At 41.5% G+C, this 10,755-nt stretch overlaps 1 long non-coding RNA gene across 1 annotated transcript; it reads left to right on the top strand.

The window, feature by feature from the left end:
- Positions 1 to 8,525: 8,525 nt before the first annotated feature.
- LOC311313219 lies at positions 8,526 to 10,755 on the top strand. Its single transcript, XR_014630606.1, has 3 exons — positions 8,526 to 8,542; positions 8,721 to 8,812; positions 10,627 to 10,755. It is a non-coding gene; the product is annotated as an uncharacterized lncRNA (long non-coding RNA).

Genomic DNA, 10,755 nt, shown 5'->3' on the forward strand with positions numbered 1-10,755 from the left:
AGAGGTTATTATACTCGAAATCAAAGTATGAAAACCAAACAGAAATGACACATTTGAAGAGTGTGCCATTAGGGCCATATTCTGGCAGACCTTTAGGTGGGGTTCACTTTGGAGTATTATGCTTTTTAAGGTTTTAGGTTATTCTATAGGCCTACACATTTTCACCTGATGCCCGTTAGGCATTTTTCAATAGGGGTCTCTTTACATAAGAACACATTTCAATAGGGGTCTCTTTACATAAGAACACATTGTTTTTTGATGTTACAAGCATAACATTCGTTCTTATGGCAATCTTGATGATCAGAATCATAATTCGTTTAATTGCCATGCAGTGTTTCAACGTAGCCTACTACCTACTAGGAATTTGCTTTCGGCCGTGGTGCTTAACATGGTGACACCATTGGACAGGGTGCAGGGACGAGACAGGACAGTGCAAAGAGCAACTAGGCAACAAAAAGCTAATGCAAAAAAGGGTAAGATAAGAAAAAAGTACAAAATACAACCAGGCCAGGTCCAGCCTGGCTTATGTGCGTGGCTGGCTTGTTTCTGTTCAGGACTGGTAGGACGGAAGCTAGTCACGCCACCGAAATAGCTGTGAATTGAAATGACATGAAATAATGTCTGGTAAATTAAGATAGGTCTTGTCGCCTGGACACATCAGTTCCAATGCTTCCAATGCTAATCCAGCACAATAAGAGCAGGAGCCAGTTAGCTCATGAGCATTAATGGTAGCGGTCAGTGGCTAAAGCAGTTACACTGATGATTCCTGTAACGTTAGCTATTTTGCTGCAATAGGTTCAACCTCTGTTTCTGGACAAAGGTAAGGGATAAACCCAGATAACACAAGGCTAGCGGACCTACAGCGGGTCCCCGATGGACGAGCTGGCGGACCTCCGGCCAATTCCACTGGCGGACCTCCGGCCGAATCCACTGGCGGGTTCCTGTCCATTTGCACATCGAATGGCAAGCGGACCTCTGCCGGATTATTAGCGTCAGGGACAGCAGCCCGCTAGTAATCCGAAATGCTCCCGCTATTGCCTCCACCACCATTCCACCGGTAGTTTATTGTATAACTCTCTCTCCTCTGTCCTGATACTCCTAGACCTGTCAGCAGCATTTGATACGGTAGACCACCAGATCCTCCTCTCCACCCTCGAGGAGAAAGGCATCGCTGGCTCTGCACATTCCCTGTTTGCATCCTACCTGACGGGCCGCTCCTACCAGGTGACATGGAGAGGGTCGACGTCGGAACCGCGTAGTCTGACTACGGGGGTTCCACAAGGGTCTGTCCTGGGTCCTCTCCTGTTTTCCCTCTACACTACATCTCTGGGCTCTCATTCGCTCGCATGGCTTCTCCTATCACTGCTATGCCGATGACACCCAACTGGTCCTGTCATTTCCCCTTTCTGATACAAAAGTGGAGACAGGCATAGCTGGGTGCTTGGCTGACATCTCGGAGTGGTTGACGACACATCACCTCAAGCTCAATCTGGACAAGACTGAGCTGCTGTTCCTCCCGGGGAAGGGCTGCCCGCACCGGGACCTGGCCATCACCATTGAAGACACAGTGGTGACCCCGACTCGGACTGCGAGGAATCTGGGTGTGACCCTGGATGACATGAACTGTCATTTTCCGCACATGTCACATCCGTCACACGCTCCTGCAGATTCATGCTCTACAACATCAGGAGGATTCGCCCTTTCCTCACTAATGAAATGGCGCAGGTACTCATCCAGGCCCTGGTCATCTCCCGCCTGGACTACTGCAACTCCCTCCTCGCTGGGGCCCCGGCGTCAGCCATTAAACCTCTGGAACTTGTCCAGAAAGCTGCTGCTCGCCTGGTGTTCAACCACCCCAAATTCTCCCACACAACTTCCCTCCTCCGTTCCCTACACTGGCTCCCTGTAGCGGAAACTTTAAAACTCTGGCGCTAACCTACAGGGCAATGAAAGGAACAGCCCCCTCCTACCTCCAGGCCATGGTCAAACCCTACACCCCCTCCCGACCGCTACGCTCTGCTACCTCAGGGCGACTGGTTGCCCCGTCACTCCGAGGCTCCTGCGGTTGATCGACACGGTCACGGCTCTTCTCTGTCCTGGCCCCGCAGTGGTGGAATGAACTGCCCACTGATGTCAGGACAGCAGAGTCGCTGCCCATCTTTCGTTGCAGGCTCAAAACTCATCTCTTCAAGAATACTACAACAATCCTCCCGCCTAAGCACTTATTGTATTATATTATATTGCACTGTACTTTAGATTGCGATTCTTGCACTTTGCCTTCAGCACCAGATTATGCTCTTAGTCACTTGTTTTAGAGAGAAGATGCACTTGTGAGTTCTGGCAAGTAGTAGTACATTGGCTCTTCCTACGTTAAATGCAATTATTGTTAGTCGCTTTGGATAAAAGCGTCTGCTAAATGACTGTAATGTAATGTAATGTACTGTTTCAAGAAGGCGCACACATATTTGGGCTGACGTAGGCTGTAAAAGGGTCTAAACAAATATGACCCATGCTCGTTTATTTATGGGCAGTGGCTCTACCACATAAATTCAGTAACTGACATAGCACCACCAGGTCAATAGAATCGATGCATTTGATTGATCTGGACCTGGTGGCATCTGTAGTTCATTCTTTTGTTGCCAAAATGCGCACACTTAATTGTTTACCAACAGTAAAAGGGTCTATATATAATGGGTAATTACTGAGACACATATTGTAGGTATAATTTCAAAACAGGAGTATTTCAAATGTTCAATTACTGCACATAAATTCAATGACTGACATACAACCAACAGGTAACCGCATTTTTACATAGCTTCTATAACATCCAGTGACAAAAAACTGCCCACACTACAAGTTTTGAACCCACAAGTTTTATGGGTTTTGAACTCCCAACGTTCAGCACAGTAGACAAGCTCCTTAACCACTAAGCCACAGGAACTCTTGAAAAACAATGGTGTCATAGTCTTTTGTTTTGATGTTCTGGGACCACGGCCTCTTGTGGTAGCAACATAGGCTTACGCCTCGCACAAAAATGCTAAAAACATTTGGACAGGTTGGGTGGTACATTAATGCAGCCCTCACTAAGTCAGTGGGCCCTTTTCCTGGGAAGCACAAAACTGTCAATTATCTGAAAACTGGAAATTACCAATTCTATAGTGTTGGCGCACTGGTATTTATGAAATCTAGCCCCAACCATGCCCACATGTATTTTATTAGCTTAATCCAACCTATGTTACTACTACACCAGGGGTGCACTATCATCCTCAATCACAAAATTACTGAAATTGCGTTGGCCACACCTTAAAGCACCGCTGTCCTCACTTTTGTATCTACGTTACAGACAGCGTCGGATTCACCAAAATGGTGGCCTAAAACAAACAATTATGGCAATTGCATGTGTGTGTGTGTGGACTTAGTAGGCCTACTTATTTTTTTGTTTGTCAAATGTGTGTATTATGTTATATGTTGCATATGTGTGCTGTGTCGCAAGACCAATTTCAGCATTGCTGATAATAAAGTTATATCGTATCGTAATGTTAGTTAAAAACATGCACAGACCTCAACCTCAATTTCATTACCTCCGCAACACCGCAGTGTTTTCGGTGGCGTGAGTTGGTTTATTTATTTGTCCGTTAGCAGGATTATGCGAAAAACTACTGTAGATCCATTTTCATGAAACTCGGTGGAAGGGTGTAGCATGATCCAACTTAGAACCCATTCAATTTTGGAGCAGATCCGAATCACGGGGCAGGTCCACGAGTCGTCTAAACAAGGTCGGCCATTAACCTCCATTCATTTCGACATGGGATGATCACAGAGATGCAGGGTTTGGACTGGCATAAAGCTCTCAACCTAACGAATGCAGCAGTACCACACATGTCCTGCTCACACCCACATGCATACACACAGAGACACAATGCATTCATGGGCGGTCTGTGCTCTAAGAGCACCATTTCTAGTTAAAAGATTTTTTTTAAACTGCCCAAGGAGATTATAGCATCCAAGGCATCCAATTTGATGGTTTATTGACACTCATTCAAAGCAACCTGTGCTGTGCAGTAAATTACATACAGTATTTTATGTCTCTTCATACTGTACCAGATCAAGCCTTTACATCAGTGTCTGTTCTCCTTTACTGATAATAACGCATCAAAATACTTATAGACAGAAAACATAAAATAATAAACTGTGAGTGTATTGACTAAAGAGTTTTATCTGCTTCCTCTTTGCACGCTTCCTGTTACAGGGGTGTTTCAGCAGGTTTAAACTTCTGAAGCAGTCACCATTTTTAAAAGAGAAGGAAGGGTGTTCGTGGGAGCTACAGCATCTTGACTTTGGTGAGTAGCCTCCGTGCTCTGAAATGTAGGCTTTGTTTTTCACTTCTTTCACAGTCTTTCACTATCAAGGTTTAAGGACCAAAATATTTAATTTCAGGGTCCTCAAGTAAAGATTTTAGACAGTCATTGTTTTCTTAGTAGGCTACTTCCTAGATTGAAGGTCAATTGTGCAATCTTCAATTTAAATACTGGTTAAAGTCTGAAACACTTTGAGTCTAAAATTATAATCTGTCGCAATGTACGGTACAGTACTGTATCTGTACCATATTGGCCTACAATTTTATTTTTTACCAGTATTTCTTAAGCCAGTTGTGTAATATATGTAGTACGCAGTGTGCATTCCCAAAGGGGAACAAGAGAGAAGTGTGAAACTACAAGATATGGTACCACAAACTGGTAATAGTATAGTAATACTTTGCAAATCATCACATACTACAGTACATTCAAATAATATACATTATAGCCATATTCTAGTATAGGGTACTGTTCTACATAACTGCATACTGATAGCACAGTAAAGTGTAAAGTTCCCTTGGTTAGCTTTGCACTTTGGCTTTATCACTAGATTATGCTCTTAGTCACTTGTTTAGAAAGGAGATGCACTTGTGAGTTCTGGCAAGTAGTTAAACCCGTACCCGTACCCGTTAAATGCAATTATTGTAAGTTGCTTTGGATAAAGGCGTCTGCTAAATGTCTGTAATGTAATGTAATTTGACTATTTTGTTTAATAGATTATGGTTATTATCAGGAGTTATGGAATATAGATGTGTAGAATGGTGTAGCAGTACTGTACTATCCTCTCGGCTGCTGAGACTTAGAGACTACTTCAGCAGAAGTCAAAGTGACATATTTCACTAAGTTTAAGTTTCCTTCAAATATCAAAAATAACTGAGATGGAATTAGCATTAGGCTGTCAGCATGTTTCTGAACTCTACACTGATACATGCATTCACAGTTTGAATTAATATTATTTTATATATATTTATAAGTTGCTCCTTTTTTCATTCTCACTTAGTTCCGCTATTGTCTGACTGAGTAGGCTATGTGGAAGTAACTTTGCATCTCTCCGTGAGAAAACATTGGCTATCAAAAAACCAATGGAAACCAGAAGTATCCACTTATGGCTTTGGTTCCTCCAACTCCCTGAAGAGTGAAACCATAGAGGTTCACAGCATCTATTAACCCAAAATGCATTTTTATCATGTTTCATGAGGGTTATATCTGTATTGTTGTAGGTATGTTTATTTATTCATTAGAAGGACTTCTTGGCAAAAGGCGTGACCTTGTTGGCCACTTTTGTAAAGTAATGTGATGCATGCACTAATTTTTTCCATTGAATGTTGAATTGCATGTCACACCCACTGTGGTATGCTACATTTCTTACATTTCTAGTGTTACACAATATTTGTACTGTAGGTATTTAGAGGTTGTTAGATGATACAAGATCTGTTTTATTAGCCTTGTATATGCTTCACAATACTAGGAATTTGGCTAGTATATTGATACAATAATATAAGCTTGTTGTGTGTCATGAGCCGAGGGACGGATTACGAAATTGAATACACTGAGGAAGTGATTGTGTCACAGATGAATGTATAAAAAGAACACTCAGACTGGAGATTAACATCCACTAAAATGCATGGCAAAAAAGATGCATTTTAGTTAATATGCCATTATCTGTTTTCATATAAACTAATCACAAAATTAAGCTAAATTTGGGAGAAGAATTGTTGTACAATGCTTGCGACACTGGTTGTTTCCATTTCTGAAAGAAGTATTTTTGCCCATTGGTATTTGGCAGTGTTTGCCATCTAATAGAGACCAGGACAAATAATAATTAAATAAACAATTAACCTTAAGGTTCAGATGGTAATATTAATCTAGTAGACCAGAACCAGGCTCAGAGGGTAATATTAATACAGTAGACCAGAACCAGGCTCAGAGGGTAATATTAATACAGTAGACCAGAACCAGGCTTAGATTGTAATATTAATATAGGAGACCAGAACCAGGCTCAGAGGGTAATATTAATATAGGAGACCAGAACCAGGCTCAGAGGGTAATATTAATATAGTAGACCAGAACAAGGTTCAGATGGTAATATTAATATAGTAGACCAGAACAAGGCTCAGAGGGTAATATTAATATAGGAGACCAGAACCAGGCTCAGATGGTAATATTAATATAGTAGACCAGAACAAGGCTCAGAGGGTAATATTAATACAGTAGACCAGAACAAGGTTCAGATGGTAATATTAATCTAGTAGACCAGAACCAGGTTTAGAGGGTAATATTAATATAGGAGACTAGAACATGTCTTAGATTATAATATTAATCTAGTAGACCAGAACCAGGCTTAGAGGGTAATATTAATATAGTAGACTAGAACCAGGCTCAGAGGGTAATATTAATATAGTAGACCAGAACAAGGCTCAGAGGGTAATATTAATATAGTAGACTAGAACCAGGCTCAGAGGGTAATATTAATATAGTAGACCAGAACAAGGCTCAGAGGGTAATATTAATATAGGAGACCAGAACAAGGCTCAGAGGGTAATATTAATATAGGAGACCAGAACAAGGCTCAGAGGGTAATATTAATATACAGTAGGAGACCAGAACAAGGTTCAGATGGTAATATTAATATAGGAGACCAGAACCAGGCTCAGAGGGTAATATTAATATAGTAGACCAGAACAAGGTTCAGATGGTAATATTAATCTAGTAGACCAGAACCAGGTTTAGAGGGTAATATTAATATAGGAGACTAGAACATGTCTTAGATTATAATATTAATCTAGTAGACCAGAACCAGGCTTAGAGGGTAATATTAATATGCTTCCATTCTACCTTGTAACTTTGATATAAATCACTTTCACTATATTTGGATGGAATTAAATAGGCTAATGCATCAAGAGCCATTTGTTTGTTTTTTGTCTCTGTGAAAGGATTTTTTATCCTTGTTTAGTTAGATTGTCAAAGAACACGCTGAGTGGTCGATCAAGCTGGTTTTAAACAAAGTCAATAGTTTATTCTATTCCTACGATTCTGCAGAGTCGGACCCTCGCACCGGAAGTGATTCCAGGCAAGAGTGAAGCATGGGAGGAGGGGTCGTTGGTTTATACAGGAGAAGAGGAAGTGACAGTTTCAGGGGGAAGACAGGGAAGTGATGTCACACAGGGAGGGATTTGTAGTTCTGACAGACTGATCTATGAGAACGAACTACAAGGTTTAGAATTACAGTCCAGGGGGAAAACAGAACACTTTGTTGAGACTTGAAATTCATTCACATCTCCAAAAAAGCTAATTTTACCAGTGTGTTGTAACTTCCTTGGGGGTATGGGCGCGTCCCACCAGAGTATGGTAACTTCCTTGGGGGTATGGGCGCGTCCCACCAGAGTATGGTAACTTCCTTGTCCAACCGTTGATGGATGTGTGAACTACGTATGTGTGAAGTCCACAGGCATGGAGGTGTGATGGATTTGTGGTGGCTGTTGTTGAGGATGTTTTGTTCCTCTTTTGGATGGAGCTCTTGTTACATTCTCTTTCTTTACCTGGTGATTATGTGAGCAATATCATGATCAAGATCATATAATCCTCTGAACTTGATCAAACACTGTCATAAACAATTCAATTCAAATTACTTCCACTAGGAACCTCTGTGGAGTGGAGGACATAATATACCACATGATACAACACAGAACGGACACAGAATACATATCTATTACACAATAAACATTACATTTACAGATTGAAATATAACGCTAAATGATAAATAATAGTGTGTGTGTGTGTGTGTGTGTGTGTGTGTGTGTGTGTATGTGTGTGTGTGTGTGTGTGTGTGTGTGTGTGTGTGTGTGTGTGTGTGTGTGTGCATGTGACAGTGTTGGCCAGTAATGGCAGAGGCATACAGGATTAGCCAGTCCGTTGCCATGGAGTAGGGAGTGGTGGGTGGGTTATCGGTTATTTGTACCTTTTATTAATTTATTAGTTAAAGATAAGTTATAAGTTATTTGCTAAAAGCATTGCACAGTGTTATACAAAGTGTTTTGAATTCTGATTATTGTAGCCTTTTACAAAATGAAGTCTAAAGAGTTTGACCTTTCTGGTTATTTTTTGATTCTGCTGTTCCCCCTGTAAAAAGCAAATGGACAAGTGGTGGTCTCTTCAAACCCTTCTTCTGTTGCTGATAGCAAGAGATGGTAAGTCTGAAAAATGCACGAACATGATAACAGTCAAATGTTTCAAATCCATGACTTATCATGAACATCTACTGTACTATAAGCAACACATGTAATCATGTATACCCGAAACCCCCAAAAATGTGGTAGTGTTAGTTTTTCACTAATGTGTGTATTCGTTTCTTGTTGTCGTGCATAGTGTTTTCCGAGGAAGTATGCTCAAAGATGGTGATCAATTCCTGCAACGACTGTATCAGTTCAGGACCATACTGTGTGTGGTGCAAACAGCCGGTGAGGAGACCTGTGTGTGTGTGTGTGTGTGTGTGTGTGTGTGTGTGTGTGTGTGTGTGTGTGTTTGTGTGTGTGTGCAAGCTTGCAGTGTTAAAAATTGAGACGTGTGTGCCTTGAGCAAGGTGTGAATTCCAAGATTACTCTGAAATGTTTGATGTTGTAGATCATTGCCAACTTCATGCATGGTGTATGCATACAAAGCTGAGAATATGCCCGTATTACAGCTCCCTTGGCGCAAGTCAAGATAAGACAGCCGACTTTGTTAAATCGTCACACAGTCAATATTGGGAGTTGCAATATATATTCATCAAGATTAAAAAATAGTTATTTTGCAATTTTGGATACAGAGGCTAGTTTGTAGCCTACTTATGTTGCTCATTTCAAAATTTGCCTGGAAACAGCTGCACCATCATTCGCAAACCTCAAGAGGGAGTGGAACACTGTTTCATCCAGTTGTTCATGCAGGCCTCTCAGTGTGTTAAATGCAAGACTGACAACCAGGTGTGGGACTGGTATTAAGCCCGAACTGTTAACAAGTAAAGACTTGAAATGACTGTAAACTTGGTTCAAAATAGTAAAATGCATATATGATATCAAGACCAATCAGGAGTTGCCAATAGACTGTGTCAGTGACCCCCCCCCTTTTAGTTTGAGGGGGAGTTCCACCACATTAGCATTGCATTGTTAATTCCCATAGACTTATAAGGCAAGGGGTAAAGGTTGGAGTGAAAGGATGAACATGTGGAGGTTTGGGGTATAGTCCCATAAAGTCATCCCCACTGGGTCTTGAACCCCAGTCTCCCGAGTGGGAGTCCAATGCTCTGACTACTACTCTACTTGTGTAGTGGAGATTGGCGGGTTGGTTTTGGTGTCCTTCTTGATTTTGGTGTGCTGGGACTACTGCCTCTTGTGGTACCAACAGAGAGATGCAGGCCAACATTGTCGGGAGGGAGGGAGGGAGGGAAGGAGTGATAACCCGACAAACGCACAAAGAACGTCAGTCACTCAGTAGCCTGCGCCCAACCATCAACAGTGTACAAATTTCCATGGTAACAACACCGCTTGAGGATTGTGGGTAGTGTAGTATTTCTCAATGCTACCGCGAGTAAAATGTGATTTTCTAAAAACAAGGTTGATATCATATGGACTTTTGGCTTCTATCATAAGGACCTCTTATTAGCAGGGTTCATGACTGAATTCTCGACATATAAGGATTTTTTTAAAAGCCTATGGGAAATTAACATGCGATGCTAATGTGGTGGAACCTCACTGACACTCTGTACCGTTGCACACCAGCACGAGTGGGAAGCATGGCTGGCTTCAGACAGCTCTATCTCAAGAAGTATAAATGTCACACAGCTTAGCTGTTTACACTGTACAAATCATGGGAACAAAATTGAACATGTTGAGATATAATATGTCCGTGTAGCTTGTCACCACTCATACAGTTTTGAAGCCACACAGGCATATTTTAAACTACACAGACATCTTGAAAATGCTCTTACCTCATACCACGGTATCCATAATCTCCACATCCTTGACACTTACTGGGACAAGCTTAGGTCCCATTGTGGAATTAGAAATGTGTACATTTGAATCAATTGTAATATTTTATTTATGAAGCCTGAACATACAAGAGCCACTTATAGGAAATGCATTTTCACCAAATTATGGATAGTATAAGACAGAGAATTGTGTTTTACACAGAAACAGTATTAACAATCGAAAATTCATATTCCGTTAGTGAATCATGTAGTGTATTGCCTATGCTTTACATTGTACACCACAGTCACTAAACCATTGTTTACTCCTAGAACTTCACCAAACCCGGAGAGCAGGATGCAGCTCGCTGTGACACCAAGGCTCTGCTTATGAAGAAAGGCTGCTTGGAAGGAGAAATCATCTCCCCCCAAAATAGCTTCAGCAAGCTGGAAGACAAGCCG

This window comes from Borostomias antarcticus, assembly GCF_949987555.1.
Source record: "Borostomias antarcticus genome assembly, chromosome: 9".
NCBI classification, from domain to species: Eukaryota; Metazoa; Chordata; class Actinopteri; order Stomiiformes; family Stomiidae; genus Borostomias; species Borostomias antarcticus.